The following is a 17,794-nucleotide window of genomic DNA, read 5'->3' as shown; positions in this document are numbered from 1 at the left end:
TAAAAACAAACAAACAAATAAAAAGCTGAAAATAAAAGGCACTACTTTACATTGAAACAGAATAAAGTTGTGTGTTTCATCCAACAAGATGCAGAACATCTAGATTATCGAAACAAGAAGTGCATAACAAGGAAGGGAGTACTCTTCATGTGATCTGCTCTTATTCTTTCCTGAGTATCTGTTGCTGCTCACTGTAAGAGTCAAGTTACTAAATTGGAGGAACCTTTTATCTGAATCAATATGAGGAGGACCAAAATAATGTAGATAGACTTCCTCTGAGAGGAAAGGTGTTGGTTTCCTATAGGACAATAAGGGAGAGGGTGGAGGTGTGCTTTTTCAACATAGTTTTGATAGCAATGGCACTAATTTTAGCATATCTATATGACTTTGCTATGTAATATCAGAAATTATAGCAGTGGATTGAGTCCCTCATAAGATACTGCACTCCTGCACTCATGCAACATACTGTCCTCAGTGCTGAAGTAAGATTATGGCAGCTGCTATTCTTAATACTATTCTTGCCTCTCCAGTATGATACTCTTCCTTTCCAGTGGTGACTGGGTCAAAGGCTGGAGACTAGATTACCATAAAATAGTAATTTCATTCAGGCTATAAAATCACTTGTTTTAAGAGAAAACTTACCTGGGTTAATAACCTCAGTTCCACCAGTAAAATGGACTCAGATGCCTTCAAAGATAGCCTTGCAGCTCGCTTTACTACAATGTCAATACTATCTCTAAGGTGATTTCCCCCTCTGAAAACAGAAGTTTCAGCTTGTGCTTCCCATTTCTGCAGTCATTTTTCCACCATTTCACACGTACTATTATCCCTATGGGTTAAATACTTATTCTATTCAGCCATTAATAGCTGCTATTCACTCCGGATGTGCGAGAAACTATTTCTATCTGGAAAATTGTTTTAATAGTGGCTAAAACTCCTATTTTTTTTTACTAGTGGTGAGGGGTGATATTTATTCCTTTTCACCCTGGTGTGAAATTTTGAAGCAAATGAAATGTTCTAGCTTCTTGTTGAGTGTACAACTTTTAATATGCCTCCGGGGGATGACTGAGCATGCGAGCAGTTGCATTCTGGGATCTGCAGCTCTCAGGTGTCTTTTGCTCACTGCCACATTTGCCAAGGGCCATTGTTTTTCTTTTCCAAATGTATTCTGGGCAATTCAGTGAAGTGCATTCAAATACATGGATTATGTGGTAAATACCTCTGTCTGGTACATAAGGTCCAAACCTGAGAAAGGTCAGACAATAAGGTATGAGGATGCATAAGCCCTTTTCATTAAACACAGAAAACAACATCTGTTTTTCCTTATTGCAGTTTTACTTTAACAGATCTTTGTCAGTTAATGATTATACAACAATTTACCATTATTAAGCAGGTGAGCCACCACAGCACAAAAAGGCATTCTTTGGAGCCATTGGAAAATGATTCTGTTCCATAAAAAGCCCAGTGCACACACTGCTCAGGAGCTGCAGGGAGGCAGGTTCAAAAATGCCACATTACTAGTAAGATTTCCTCTGGGAATATTTGCTGTTCACATGCCTCTGAAATAAACTCGGGTCCGAAAACGTTTCACAGTAAGTGATGCTGGGATGTTCATAGTCAACATTTTAGCACTCAAAGCATCCCATCTGGCAGCACACAAAAATCCAGGGAAAATCACAGACTTTGAGCTAGTACTTCAGAAAACAAATGTAAAACTCATGTATCTGGACAGGTGAACGTCACTCTGCTGGAGAAAAGAGAGGCCACAGTCCAGCAGACTCTGAATTTTTTAAAGTATTTTAGATTACATTAATACCTTGAGAGTGGAAATGGATATCAGAAATAAATATATATATTTACCATTATTAAGCAGGTGAGCCACCACAGCACAAAAAGGCATTCTTTGGAGCCATTGGAAAATGATTCTGTTCCATAAAAAGCCCAGTGCACACACTGCTCAGGAGCTGCAGGGAGGCAGGTTCAAAAATGCCACATTACTAGTAAGATTTCCTCTGGGAATATTTGCTGTTCACATGCCTCTGAAATAAACTCGGGTCCGAAAACGTTTCACAGTAAGTGATGCTGGGATGTTCATAGTCAACATTTTAGCACTCAAAGCATCCCATCTGGCAGCACACAAAAATCCAGGGAAAATCACAGACTTTGAGCTAGTACTTCAGAAAACAAATGTAAAACTCATGTATCTGGACAGGTGAACGTCACTCTGCTGGAGAAAAGAGAGGCCACAGTCCAGCAGACTCTGAATTTTTTAAAGTATTTTAGATTACATTAATACCTTGAGAGTGGAAATGGATATCAGAAATATATATATATATTTTTTTATTTTTATTTTTATTTTTTTTTCCAGCAACTGGTCTTGTTGGAAATAAAATTAAACTCCCCAGGTAGCAAAGAAAGTACTTCTGTATCTGTATGTGTTTTACAAATCTATATGATCACACTGAGTTATCAGTGATGTTTCACTGATATTAAAGAGCATGTAATATGAACGTTTCAAAAAAGATTCTTCCAACTGTTACATTCTCTAAAATCAACTTGCTTGTTCTCTAGCAGGTTGTGAAGAAGACAGGCTGGAGAATGTAATCACCTTATGAAATTAGCTGTCTTCTGCCTACATATGGGTAGCTCAGGCTGGGATAGTTGTAAACTCCTTATGTTTCCCATGTTACTGCATTGGATAGCCCTCACCATAATAAAGTGTTAATGGAATGAACAAGGTCAATGAATTCTGTGGCAGTAGAGAAAGATCAAAGGAGGATTTCACTCCAGGCTTCTCTGGGGCAGTACGTACTCTCACTTCCCACATGCTGACATGTTAGTACCTGGGAAGGTCACAGTTTGGACTTTTGTCCCAAATTCCCTTCAGTCTCTGTGCATAAAAGCCCCTGCTGTCAAACCTCACTTAACTAATCAGTTTATATATGGCCATACTTAATTTCTTGTGGGATTACATTCATATAAGAGCCCTCCAAAAAAAAAAACAAAGTCAACAAGGAGAACTGTTGAGTATAGAAGACAAAATGTTTGCCTAGGAAAAAAGAATCAACAGATTATTTTATTAAAATCTGAGGGTTACTCTTTATTTCATTATTTCTATTCCCTTGGCTTTCTGTAAATCCATTAGCCTTGTTACACAATTGAAACTCCTATTGGCATTGATAAGATTTTGTAAGTTAGAGATGGAAGAAGCCTGTTAGATAATGCAACCATCTCCCTACTGATGCCAGATAAGTCATTGAATTACTTCTGGTCACTGAAGAAGAGACCTAAAGGGTTGAAATTGCCCTTTCAAGGATAACTCACATCAAATAAAATCAGCCACTGTTATTGTAATATTTTTAAGCTTTAAGATCAGTTACTGATGTTCCAATATAAATTGGTAGAAAACAACATAAATAATACAGTTTAATATTGCAACTGTAGTAACAAACAAATAGCATGCATGAGGGTGGGGTCTTTGAAGCTGTGAGTGTAGTTCTTATCAACAGTAAACAATACTAAGCAAAGTCAAATAATACTATGTTTATGAAACAGACAGCAGGGTAGATAAATGTTACATAAATCTTTGTGCAGTTACATATTTTATGAGTTTAACTCTCTAGGCTTCTATTTCTAGTCTTTGTCCACTGTGTGATGGGCTGTTACTTTTCAACAGATTTCCTGCATTTAGCCAGCGGATCAAACTGGATAGACAATAGCAGTTCTTGCCTTTTGGAGACTATGATTGCTGATCAGAGCAAACTGCATCACTCTAGTTTCTGGGGTGCACCATAACGCATCTCTGGGAACTGGAGTGCCCAGATCAAGCGCTGCTTAATAATATACTGTTTTTTTGATGCCTTGTTGTTGGGTTGTTTTTTACATGGAAACCCTAGCATTAGGCATGATAAAAGAATAGCATCTTCCACAAGCACAATGCCTTTGTGCAGTATCAGGATGCATCTAGGAGAGACACTGCTTAGTAACTTGTAAAGACTACAGTTGTGGTAGCTGCAGAATCTAGTTTTCTTAAATTAACAGTTTAAAACTGGAAACAAAACATGAAGAGGAAAAATAATTTCAGAACAATAAGCCCTCTCTATGCCCTCCTTACCAAAAATCCCATCCCCTCAAGCTGTGCATTGGACAGGTCTATTTTGCATACATACCACAAAAAGGGACTATGTCCAAGCATCTGGCAAGAAATTCCTGTCTCACCTCTGAAAAGATTATTTCTATTTACCCATTAATCCTTGGGTCCCCACTACCCAGGCTAGTAAAAAATAATGTCAATTGCCTTGGAGTCAGGAGTTTGCATCCTCACAGGTTATAGGCTGTTTATTGCATCTTCAGAACGTATTGGTATTTACTAAGGACTCCATGCCTTATCTCTCACCATTCTTCTTTCTTCCTGCTTGTTTCTCTTATAGCTGCAGTCAGGATAAGCTGGCATGTTCATGCAATCATTATTGAACAGCCAGGTCACATGAAATATTCATAAATCATTGCAAAACATCCCCATCAACCACCACAGTGATATTAAAAATTGTATTCTGAAAAAGAATCACCAATTTTTATGTTGCCAACTTTCTACATAGGCATAGTTCCTTCTTTCTTTGCTGTACTGTATTTGCTCCCCATTTGACAAGTGATGTAAAAAAACTTTTGGCAATTAATCTGATGGCTGAGTTGCAGTTATTTACAATTACGGAATATTCTTAGTTAGTTGTTTAAAGTGTGCTGGAGAGCTGCTGGTTTTGTTGTTTTTCTGGTAGGCGGCTCATTACTTCATAAATCTGTGACTGAATGGGAATTGTGGCTGGGGAGCAACTGTGCTGCTTCATGCATCATGACCAAGTGTGTGTGGGAGTCAGGAACAGCACCTCTCTGGACCAGCTGCTCCATCCATCTGCAGCTGGGTCTAGGTACAGTGATCTATGGTCAAGATCTGCACTGGGAGTATTTTTATAGCTGTTTTATAGCAGCTGGTGTGAATGGCAGTAGAAAAATGAACGATCAACTTCCTAACCATGAGGAACAGACTAAGAAAGAAAAATAAGCATAAAAATTAGCACATTTTTGTTAGTATTACAAAGACACTCTTGGAAGTTCAGTTTCTCAGAAGAGCTACTGTAAGCCTACGTATTTATTGGTTTATCACTCACCTGAAAATTTGCTGTATACCAAAACTTGGCACAAAAATATATTTGAGTGGCAAACGATGTTCATAATTTCAGATGCTTTTATGTCCTCTTAAAACTGAAAAATAACTATTTAAAAAGGAAATGTTAATTGAAGCTAGTCTGGTTTTGCCACTCTTACAGAGAAGTAGAAGGGTACCTGATCAAATTGAGCTATTTTTAAAATCCAGGTAGAGTGGGATTGCTTGTCAAATATTGAGTTTATACTTTCAGTCCTCTGTTAGGAACAGCTAGTGTTTTATTAATAAAAGCACCACATTCTGCTTGTTATGCATGTAATAGATTGACTGATTTTTCTTTATTATCCTAGTTTCAGTGAAATATAAGGACAAATATTTTTATACAGTTCTGGCTTTTAATTTTGCATTCATGAGGGATCTCAGCACATTTTAGATTGTATCTGCAGCTTTTCTGGAGGAGGCTCTGTATGATGAGGCCCTGGAGCTCCTGCTAGAGGAAGTATTGCCATCATATATAAGTCTCTCCTATAATACATCCACCACAGCATAATGCAACATGAGACAGAAAATGAGATTGGTGGGCTTTTGTCAAATTTATTTTTAAAATTAGCTCAGTGATTATTTAGACTTCCATTACAGAGGAGAGGGAGTGGACAAAAAAGTGAAAGGCTTCTGCTTCCATGAGTGATGTCTGGGAAGAGAATTCTTCACATCTCCTGGCTAGAGTTCTCTTCCACAGAGGAAGGGGAGAAACATTTTTATGTCTTTGGAGTTTACCTTCTCTTTAGAAACGTTCATAAAAATTTCTCTAAAAATAATGTCTAGAATACAGTAAGTTGCCCCTAGTTCTCAAAATAAATTTGTCAAGAAGTTAATACCTGGAAAATAAAAACTCTTCAGTCTGTGGTATTTTTCTTGAAATGACATAAGCTAAATAGAGTGTTTCAGATCACTATTGCTGTGCTCAGCCTGTCTTTCCTGAAAGAATAATTCCCTGTACATGAACAATAGTCACAGAATTGCCAACTCATGATGTGTCCATTCTCAGTTGTACATTGTGTGAAAGGAGAATTAAAATTCTCACAGCATTGGCTATTCCCACATTGTCACAGTGCGCTTCTTACCACTCTGGATTTAGCACAGGTCATTTCATGGAATGACTTTCCTAAAATATTGATATTGATAACATATTACTGCTTCTGAACCTCCCATGTAGACATGCTTACTCCCTTACTCGTTCCTCTGCTCTGGTTTAGTAAAACAGAGACATGTTAGGTGGGTTGGTCATGCACCAGTGGCACCATTTTGTTCACATAAAAAATGTGAATTCTGAAAAAAATTCAAAACTTCTGTTTACTTCTTGGACATATTTTTTTCCTGAATGTGACTGCAGAAAAGTAATGGATGAAGTTTGATCAGAAACAGGAGTAAGATGAAGGCTGCAAAGTAGGAAATGTCTTGGGGAAGTCTCTTGGACTCTGCCAGAATCTGACTTACCTGAGCTGTTAACATGATTCTGGTGTACGTGTGTCTTCAGCTTCTAATCTTAGCCGAAACTTTGATGTCCTTTAAGAAGATACACATTTTGCTAACATCTATACTACTTGTGTCTGCCCAGTTTCTTCAGGAAATATTTTATCCCAAGTATATTTTTTCTTTTCCCCTTCAGAAAAAAAATAATAAATATATATATATATATAAAAATTGTCTTTAGATTATTTAGAAATATATTATTAATTACATTTCATAGTGAGTATTTTTCATCAGACTAATGAAGAAATACTGTAACCAAAATGGAATAGCATAAAACATTCAGAAAATCTCATTCAAGATTCATTAATATTAATATGAAATATATAGGCAACCAACATAGTGCATACCACCTGGGCAAAGACGGTTATTTTGAGAACATTCATAGGTTGGCTTTGATAATTCAGGCTATATCGTGACCTGCTTTGGGCAGAGTTTAATTCTTTTGCATCAGCTGAGCTTCTAGCCCTTTCTGTTCAGAGGGTTTTAATCCCTGGATGATGGTGATGTGGCTGCTAAAATTACCAAGAAGGAGCAGGGAAGGGCCGGGGGGAAGGAGCAGGCATAGTCACCCCTCAATCACAGCCTCTCTCAGGTACTCATACCAAATTAGTAGAATCAAAATTAGATCTGAAAATTCAGAACAATCATTTCACCATTAAAGTAAGAGCATCCATGAGATATGAAAGACTAATCTGAAAAAATCAGCTGCTCGTTCATGGCCATGCACAGTTTAGAGCTAAAGAATTAGAAAATGCTACTGTATATTCGATGGGAAAACAGGTCTCTTTAGTGTTTTCCAGTCAGCAGTGACAGTCTGTCTTCCCTGAGCTTGGTGCAGAGGGTCAATTTGAATCCTCTGAAGTGCCAAGAGCTCCATCTGCTCTTCCATCTGAAATGGGAATATTTTTGCTCTTTTTTTTTTTTAATCTTGATTTGGTCTTTCGGTGTTTGTGTTAGAACACACAGCCCAGATGCCAATAATGAGGAAAATATATTAAGTGATAAAGGAGAAAACAGAGAAATTAAAATGAACGAGGTAGGAAAATTGTAAATGGAAAATGGGAGCTGATTGCAATATCCAGCCCAGGTGTGGCTGTGAATTAGAGTGCTTTCCTGAGAGATTCCAACAGATATAACCCATAATCCTACACATCTGGGAAAGTGTTGGTCAAGACAGACCTGGAAGTTGTGCCAAAAACACCTTAAAGATATTCCATACAAAGATCCAACTTGCTGTATACTCCAGCTGCTGTTTATTAGTGATGCTCATATTTTATGTATGCTAGCACACAGGAATTCTGTTACAGACAGAACTGTATATATAGATTTAAATCCACTGATTGTGTATTCTGCTTAGGAATTTTGAAGCATTCTTCTGTATACAACCACAGAGTTATAGTTTCTTTAGTTGAAACTGAGACATATGTATATACCTGCACTCACATATGCACACAAAGGAATGCTTTAATTTTGCTTAAAACAAATTTTAAAATGTCAGTGCTTCTACTCAGGAAGAAAAAAAGGCACTGAGATCTTTCACTTCTCTGTTTGCTTTGTTTTCACAGACAGCCTGAGCTTTTCTAAATCCAGTGAATCTGAAAAGGCACTATTCTGAGGCTGAGAAATCAACATAAGCAATTGTGCTAATTCATGAATCGGTCTTCAGTGCAGAAGTATTTGACCAGTTTTGTTCTGTGTAGGAAGACCATGACAAAGGGACATCAGAAAATATGCTCAGTTAATACTTGTGAAAAAGATTCCTTCTTTTTTTCCTTCCTTCCTCCCTCCCTTTTCCCCTTCTTCTCTTCCAAGTTAGTAGGAGGTGAAAAGTCCCAGGGGCTGGTGGTTTTAAGACAATCCATACTACAAAAATCAATCTCTTTTACCTTTGAGCAATTAACAACTTTCCTTTCAACACCAGGTGTCACTGCAGTGATAGAAAATCTTAAAATCAGATTGGTGAACAAAGCAAGTTTTGTTATTAAAGATAATAATTCCAGACATAGAGTCTGAATATATAGAATATAGAAACAAAATAAGTTTGTGCAGCTCCATCAAATAGAATAGCTGGCATAAGCATATAATTTTGAAAGCAAAGCTGGAGATAATGGTTTTAATTGCAATATGCCATTGGTATGATACTCTGTATGTAAATTAACCAATATCTATCCTTATTAATTGCCTGTAGTGTTACATAGCTACTTTTAAAGAGCATCAGTTATCAAATGATGCAAACATAGGTAGGTAAATTCATCAAACTAAAAAATGTCAACACTTCCCTGAAATGTAGATCTCAGTGAAGTACAATTTCACTGAATTTATCAATGTTTTGGGGCTAAAAACTAAATTCCTCAGTAGGTATCTAATATGTTCTGAATATTTTTGGAAGCAATACTTCACAGCAGTATTTCACAGAGATTACTTCAGCAAGTCAGAGAGGTTTCAGTGAATTTTAACAACACTAATCTGTTACATTTTGCCTTGAATTTATTTACTATTTTTACCACTGTCATGGTATTTTGAAAAAGGCTTAGAATCTTTAAAAAGAGGAATAATATTCAGAAATATTTTTGACAGACAATTATTTCTATATTTAGATCAGTCCTAGAAATAGCAACAACAAAATTCACAGAATAAACACTTATCTTTTTTCTGTGTTCTGGAAATTCTGATGCCTGAAGGGAAATAAAGGTGTTATAAAATAAGGGTGTCATAAAATAATTGCTTGCTGAAGTAAGTTTTCATTGATGTCTATTTAAAAATACACTGCTTCAAGGTGACATGCAAGATATAAACCCATGACTTTTAATAATAAAGAAGGACAAGATAAAAATAGAGAAAAAATATATTAGAGGGAATTAAAAAATAAGTGAAGGAATAAAGTCAAGCCTGGAAAAGGTGGGGGGTAGGGAGGCACATATGCTAAACTTTGTTTTTTTTAGTTTCTCACTTTGTTTTGTCCACTCCAGTAATGGATTAATGATGTCCCTGATTTTATCTTAACCAACAAGCTTCCTCATCCTATTTTTTGCTCCTGTCGTGCTAAGGGAGGGGAGTGAGAGAGCAGCTGGGTGTTTGGTCCTTAGCCAAGAATATGGCTCCATGTCTAAAGGTGTGTTAATATCAGTGGTATATTGCTTTTAATAAAGAGCTAAATCACTTTATTCTTGCCTTCCTCAATACACTTTTTATTGTAATTACAAACAGAAAGCTGTCTTTAATAAAAGGATCTACCTTTATCCAATTGCGTTGTAATAACATAGTCATGGTACTGAAAACAGCAATATGCTGACACAGTTTGATTAGCTGTTCTTTGTTTTTTCATAAGGGAAAAACTCTAGGGTATTTACATCATAATAAATGTGATACATTAAAATGTTAACATTAGTTGAATGGCATATCTGTTAAAGCAATCTGAACACTTTTGAAGTTACTCTGCTAATTGTCCTGAAGGTCATCCAATGAAATGTTGTTCAGGAAATAAAAAGTGACAATTTATATCAGGGTCTTGAATAAATCTGTTGTCTTCAATCATCATCTTCACTCTTCCATTTTTACAAAAGGGTTGTGAAGTTGAATTAATCTTTGATTCTCTGGGCATGAAACCCCGTGGTTGTTTAATATATCTCAGCACAAAAGAGGGACATTTAATGCTACTAAATGGCAACAACTGTAAATCAAATGCATGAAAATAGTTTTTTGTGGATTTTAAAATTATGGAACTTGTAACTATAGGCTGTTAAGAGGCCAAAGGTGTGAATGGGTTCCTAAAGAGAGAAAATTAATTAATGGAAGAGAAATTTGGTCCTGATCAGTGTTCTGGTTTGGTGGGTTTTTTGGTAGAGGGGGAAGGGCCAGAGGAGTGACTCCTGTAAGAAGCTGAGAAGATCCCCATGCTCCAAAACCAGCCAAGGAGCCATTAGAGGGACAACAGATGTGCCTCAGCGATTAGCATACAAAAGAACTGAAATGAGACCTGAGCAGAGTGAGCACAAAAGGGAAAAAAAAAGAGAAGAACTGAGCTGGAAAGGGAGAGCAGTGCTGGTGGTTGGTGAGGAAGAAGGGGAGGAAGGTGCCCAAGCAGAAGTTTCCCTGCAACCTGTGGTGAGATGGCAGCTGTCCCCCTGCTCTCATGGAGGTACATGGTGGAACATTTTCTGAAGGTGCCAGGAGGGGTGAACTTGATCACTGGACTTGGATTTTGTGGCCAGAGGATTTGCTGCCTGTGGACTCTGATTGCGCAGCTTTGGAAGACCCCAGGCCAGGGCAGTTAGTTCCTGGAGGAGCCTGTGACTCTGTGGGAAGCCCAGGCTGGAGCAGCTCCGGACCTCATGGGAAGGACTCATGAAGGAGAGGTTTGTGGAGGACTCTCTTCCATGGGAGGGACCCCACGGGGAAGCAGAGAAGGACTGTAAGGAATCCTTCTTCCTGAGAAGGATGGTGTGGCAAGAACTGACTCCCCATGTGCTGCTGGGGGGAAGGAGGGAGGGAAATTGGGAACAAAGTGATTTGTGCCCAGGGTGAAGGGAGGGGTGGGGTGACATATGCAAGCCCTGCTCTTTGTGTTGTCTGTGTCCTCTATGTGTTTGATTAGTGTGAAATTAAATTATTATTTTTTCCCCAAGTTGAGTCTATTTTGTCCGGGACCTTAATCGGTGAAGAACCCTCCTTGTCCTTTGTCTCGACCCATGAGCTTTGTCCTCCTCATCATCAGTGTGTGAGTGTGGGGGGTGGAGGGAGTTGAATGAGTGGCCATGGGGCTGTTCCTTTGTTGCTATGTTGTCCTAAACCACAACTATCAGGAAGCCATCTTGAGACTTGAGAAGTTTATATTCTAAAGGTTATGCCCGTGCTCACATATAGTTCAATCTATGCCTTGGTGTCTCATCCTTTCTAAATGTCCATGAACAGCTGCTGGTGGAAACAGAACTACCTCAACTAGACTGTGGCTTTTTTTACGCTCTAGTATCATTAACTCTTGATCCACAGTAAACACAAATGTTCCTCCCTACCAATCTACAGAATGTGGCAGTTTTGTGAAATTAGAAACTATAGGAGCAGAAATGAAGTATGAGTCCATGAGCAAATGTGAGTGCCTTACTGAGTTACTGTTTATTAGCTGAGTCAGCCTAAATATTGCTGCATATACTTTTTGGCTGAGATAATTGCATAGCTAGGTTATTTAGCTCAAACTAAAATAAACTATCATATTTTGCCTTACAAATGCATCAGGGTAAGAATACACAGCTCAACAGTGTGATAACTCAGCTGATGGGTGATAACTGAGACGGCTGAAGTTGAGCTTGAATGACCAGGTACCTGCTCTACACCAGGAAAAGTGTTCATTAGTTAGTTGCTGAGGTACTCCTCTGTCAACACCTATTTTCATTTTAAAATTAAAGTAAGGCAAGACTCAGAGAAGTACTTAAAAGGTCACCTACACTTACCCGCTGGGGTTTGCTCTGTATCCCTGATCTCAGAGTTTTACAGCCCAGATATGACAGGAGCATAATGACGCTGCTATCCAGGCAGTCACCTAAAAACCAGGACCTAACAGGACCTGGCAAATGAGGATCTCAAAACCCCTGGTGTTTTCCAGAGGCCAGACCAAGTCTTGATTTACTGTTTCTGTAGTCTTATTTTAGGGTCCAGATACTCTTTTCTTTAATGTGATATGCTTCTCATATACATGTCTTCTTAATTTCAAAAGAAGTCTTTCCAACAAACGTTTCTGATTCTTCTATGTGTACTCTCTGCTGTTAATATTTAGTCAGGCTGCAGTTAGAAAGGAACAGAATTTAAGATTTTCACAGAGAAGGTAGCTATATCAAGCTCATGTTTTGTGCTCATGTAATACTTTGATTATTTATGCAAGTTTATGACAGATTTTTCTTTTCTACATTTTATATAATAATAAGTGAAAATTTATATATCACCTTGACATGTCAGATTCCTGAACCCACCTTCCTCCCCATGTCTGAAAATGCTTGGAAATTAGGAACACTCTGAGTAAAAAAACACTCGTCCAAAAGTGTATTTTCCCATAGAACTTAAACAAAAACAAAAAAGTGTTTCTGTTTCCAGGAAAAGCTCTGTGAGCTTAAGGTACCTGAGCAGCTTAAATTTTTCAATAAACATATATATGCACTCCTGTCAAGTAGGAAAATACTGTAATCCACATTTCACAGATAATATATGAAGGTAAGAGGAGGTGGAAAGTCAAGTTTTCAAAGAAATATTAACCTAATGAATTTTCCTGTCTTTGGAAAAACTACACAAACCAAATCTTGGAGACATGCTCATTTTCTAATGAAAATGTTTACAAATTAAGGAAAGGTTTGCCTTTGGAAAGCTTCCTAGTATCCCACCTGATATATATTCTCAAAATGGATGTGAAGTCATATATTTTAGCCTGGCAAAACTATGATTTTTCTGGCTGAGTTTGTGCCCTCTTCCCTAAATTAAAGACACTATCTGGGCACACACAAAGTGTTTCTAGAAAATCATGTCTTTGCTAGCAGTTTGTGTTGCCATAGTTCTGACGATCATTTTGTCACAACACCTAAGTAACTATGGTAAGCCAGAATTTACTGTGCAGACCTGACCTCTACATCAATGTCTAGACTTGATACACCACTGTATGGCCAGGGAAATGTCTGGCTGAATTCTTGATCTGAAGAAATTCTGCAGTGGGCTGAGCATATAAAATTGTGAACACTGTTGTGTACCCCAGTAAGAATATTGGCTTTGTGGATGTATTTAAGCACATGAAGGATCCATTGGGCTGTATTCCAGAAAAATGTGGTTTAGGGTTTTTTGTTTTGATTTGTTTTGTTTTCACAGAATCACAGAATCTTAGGGATTGGCAGGGACCGTGAAAGATCATCTGCATAAAGGTCGAAGTCACATTCGAAGCTGTTGAAGGTTTTCTTTCACATTTGGAAATCTACCTGGCACAGCTGTCTCGAGGATGAGCATGCAGGAGAATTTTGAGCAATGGAGAAATGTCTATGAATGTTGGGCAGAAATTATAAGATCTGCTTTTGATATAATATGGTCTTCTTCTATTTCAGTGACCAGGACTGTTGTACGGCACTATCTCATCACTGGAGAAAATAAATTAAAAAAAAAAAAGGAAACGTAGACTCATGCAATAAATTCTTATTAAGTCTGGTTAAGCACTATCAGAATCAGTTGGCTTGAAATCATGACAGTACCATCAGGGCCACCACTGTCATAATGATCCTGCAGGAGCAGCACCCACCACAGTGTTCCCCAGTCCTTCACCTAGTGAGAGTGCTTCAGTCTCTACTTTTGCCATGGAGGGAACTGGCATTTTAACTGGCCTTGTAAAGAATGATTAGGTTTAGAAAGGAAAACAAATATTATTAATTCCATCACTACTTCACTATAGTTAAGGCTCACCAGCCTAAAAAGCTAAAATGGACAAGGATTATCTCTGGAAATCACAGTGCACAAAACTGCTGCACAAAGCAGAATGCAGCACTTAGTCTTTTCTGGGTACGTTTACTGCCATGTAACAGTATTCCTTACTCTACTAAGAATTAACTGCAGATATTTTGAATGTTAGTGTTATTTGTCACTGTAATTTGGTGTGTTTTGTTCGTCATAGTTCATTCAAATATTGGTGGTTTTGTTTCTTATCTTCGGCAAAAGAAAATAAGGCAATTATGTAGGACACAGGATGCAAACTACTGGGGCCCTGCTACTTGTTTTTCTTGGGAAAGCCAGGTTAGCAACAACTCCAGCAGCTGCACCATTTCACACAGTAACCTCTGCCAACTAACCCAGGGATTTCAGAATTAATTCTCCTTCCCAGTTCTTTCATACATTTTATCTTTCTTTCTCAAAACAGGATGGGAGTGGCTACATCCCCTCTCACACTTCAGGTAGCAAATTTCATTTTAACTACATTTCTAGCTTTCTGCCCCAAACCTAAATATAAATTAGGTCTCAGTTCAAATTCAGTTAATTAATTCTGTAAACTAGTCCTCTTAGTTTACTTACCTATTTTGTTTTTCTTTGCTTTCTTCTGATGATTGCTGCAAGTGCACACTGATAAACAGCTAAAAAAATAAATTAATGCTCATGTACTGCATAGGAATATTGAGATCTACCACTCCAGAAAGAAATATCTCAGATATGGAAGGAAGTGATACATGGTCAGCAATATTTCACAGTCTTTACTCATCTAAACTGCCCAGAGAAGAATGTTTTATCAGATCAATAAAACAAATGGAATGGTAAACGGTAAGACAAGTGATCTGGCTAATGTATAATGTTTAGCCTTTCATAAATGCTGTTAAAGACAGCATTTAAATGCTGTTAAAAGAGACATCAGACCATCCAGAAAAGAAGCACCCTTTAAAATATATTTATTTAATATACAATAGTGCTTCATAGGCAGACATAGTTTGTAGAATTTTACTATGTTTTCATATTATTTACATATCCATCAAGTTAGTAAGAATCATATGAGTGAGTTTTAGGTGTAAACTGTCCTTTCCCATTATTAACACTACAAAGTCACGCATAATACTGATGCAACAGAGATTGAAAATGCATAAAACTGGGGGTAGTGTGTTCCCTACAGCTTCCTTCTTCCTATGATTTTGTTGTCTGCGTATTGCTTCTTGGTTTTGGTTGTAAGAAACTTACAGATTATACATGTTTTTTGTGTATTTTACCAGAAGTGTGGAAAACTGCTTCTGGATGGTCCTTGAAGGTCAGGCAGATGAGCTTTCAAACTCCCTAGGAGCTGAGTGAGTTAATATCTTGCTTATCACTCTTTTGATTCACCTTTGATCTGTCAACCCCATACTATGCACCATGCACGTTTCTCACCATCACATAGGTGGATGCCTCTGAAGTGTAGGCTCCCCTGGCTCCAAATGTAGCTGCCATGCACCAGGACAGAATTTCATTTTGCAAGAACTGGAGAATCAGCAGCCATTTGATATGAATATTAATTATTTCTGGAGACTGTAACAGTATACACAATGATAACTGAGTAAATCCAGATACCAAATGGGTGCTCATGTTTTTACAATAGATGTTTGACAGGAAGTAATGGTTTCATAAATCAGATGCCACTATTTAGGGTTCCCTACAGACCTGATGTTTTGTTAATATATAGAATTGGTCAGAAATCTTCATTGAAGCAAAGTTTGCTGAAAAATGCCAGTTGGTTGAGTGTGAAATATTTCATTAAAAACAGCTTGGGTTTGATAAAGTTTTTGCCTAATCCAAGGCAAGATTCCAAGAGAAACTGTGTTTCTGGCAGGCCTACCGCAGTCCTGGGAACTCTGTAAGCTACAGTATGGCCAGCCTGAAGGCAGGCATCCCAAATGGGTCTGCGTCATGGCTAGGGATGCTGGAAAACTTTAGGCCCCCCCAGTAGAAATGAGCCTGGATATGCTCCAAACAGAGAAGAGCCTGGATTTGTCCCAGCTGAGGAACTCCCTAAAGCTACCAGTATTAGTTACAGAATATGGAGAGTTTCTGTAAGTTTGAAATGTAGAGAATTTCCACCATGGATTATAACAAAAATACAGGTAAGATCCCTCTTTTCCAAATGCTCCTATTGATATGTTATAAATAACTAGAAGGAAGACATTTTAAGCTTACTGGTCAAATCTTCATTAGTCTTTACTGAGTTGAGAACTGAGCTGTGAACATTCTAAAACTAAGTCAATGTAGTTCAAAAGATGGCCCATGGGTCAGATCTGGCAGAGAAATTGTTTCCATCTGGCCCAATCACAGGTCTCTGGAGTGGAGGGGGAGTGGGTGTTCAGGCAGCTGATACAGCTCAATCAGCCAAACAACTTCTGACCCTGCACATAGCCCTGTGCAGCTGTGGGCCCTCTGGGTCCTCATGAGGAGTGGGAGTGGGGCTGGAGGCAGTGAGAACGCTGATATGCAGTGTGATCTCTATGGTTGCCCCTCTTGGACCATTCTGCCCTTAGTCCATGATAGGTCTTTTCATGGATGCATTTAGATCAGAGCAATGTGTTGCAGCTCACCTTCCTACCTGACATGTCTCCAGTCCAAGCTGAAGCCAAAAGCAAGGTTCACTGCATAAGTGAGTTGTACCATATTTTGAACTTAAATTATGAGTGACAGATTGTTTCCATGCAACGTTGTAGGTTACTGAACTTACTTATGAATGACCCCAGTGCTGTTAAAAATGTTGAAATATAACTATTTGATTAGATGACTTAAATGTTTGTAGCTAAAATCATAGCTGGACAAGTTTCATATGGCTTTTGGATCATAAGGGCTATTATTGTCAGTGTTTGTCCCCCTTATAACAATCACATAAAAATTCCCATACAGTAACACATTGGTTAGATACTACATTGATTTTAGTGACAGCTACTTCCCTACCTTGGAGGCACAATTCCTTATTTCATCCCTGTATTGTCACAGAGCAGTATGGAGCAGGGCAGCATGTAGTTATCATTTAAAGAATTCAACATTTGTTAGATCAGTTTAGTGAGGTTGGTAGGGAGGGAGGTTGCAGGCGTGAATAATTCCTTGTGTAGCCTTCTGTTCCCTTCAGGACTTTTGGTGCTCTGTGGAGCTTCAGGTCCTTATCCTGGATGGAGAGCACTAACAGGTCTCAATAAATTGCACCACCCTGTAGGCTAGAAATAGCCCTTAACAGTTTTATTTCCTATATATGGTTGAAGATGGTGCCTCAATTTGTTGAAGTCTTCAGAGAAGGCAGGAGGTGACGGATGATCTCAGCAGAAACAAATCCAATGATCCTTTGAAATAAACCAAGTTCAAAAGGAAAAGCTAGAAAAGGGACAGTTGGGTGCATGCACATGGAAATGAGGAATGGGATGAGGCATAGAGCTCAAAGAAGAGAATATTGAGGGAATATTGTTGAGGTATACAGTGGAAGAGCAGAGTAGTTGGCCATGGAGTTGTTTGGATTCTTGATCAAGAACTATGAGAAAGAGTAGTGCTCCTAAAATCAGAGATATCAATAGTCAGCAAGACCCTGCATCTTGGCTAGCTTTTTTTTTTTTTTTTTTTCATTTTCTTTAATGGCCTAAAGGTGGGAAACACCCC

The sequence above is a fragment of the Chaetura pelagica genome, unplaced genomic scaffold (assembly GCF_000747805.2).
Source record: "Chaetura pelagica isolate M959 unplaced genomic scaffold, ChaPel_1.0 scaffold90, whole genome shotgun sequence".
Taxonomy (NCBI): Eukaryota; Metazoa; Chordata; class Aves; order Apodiformes; family Apodidae; genus Chaetura; species Chaetura pelagica.
This window is presented reverse-complemented; position numbering follows the sequence as displayed.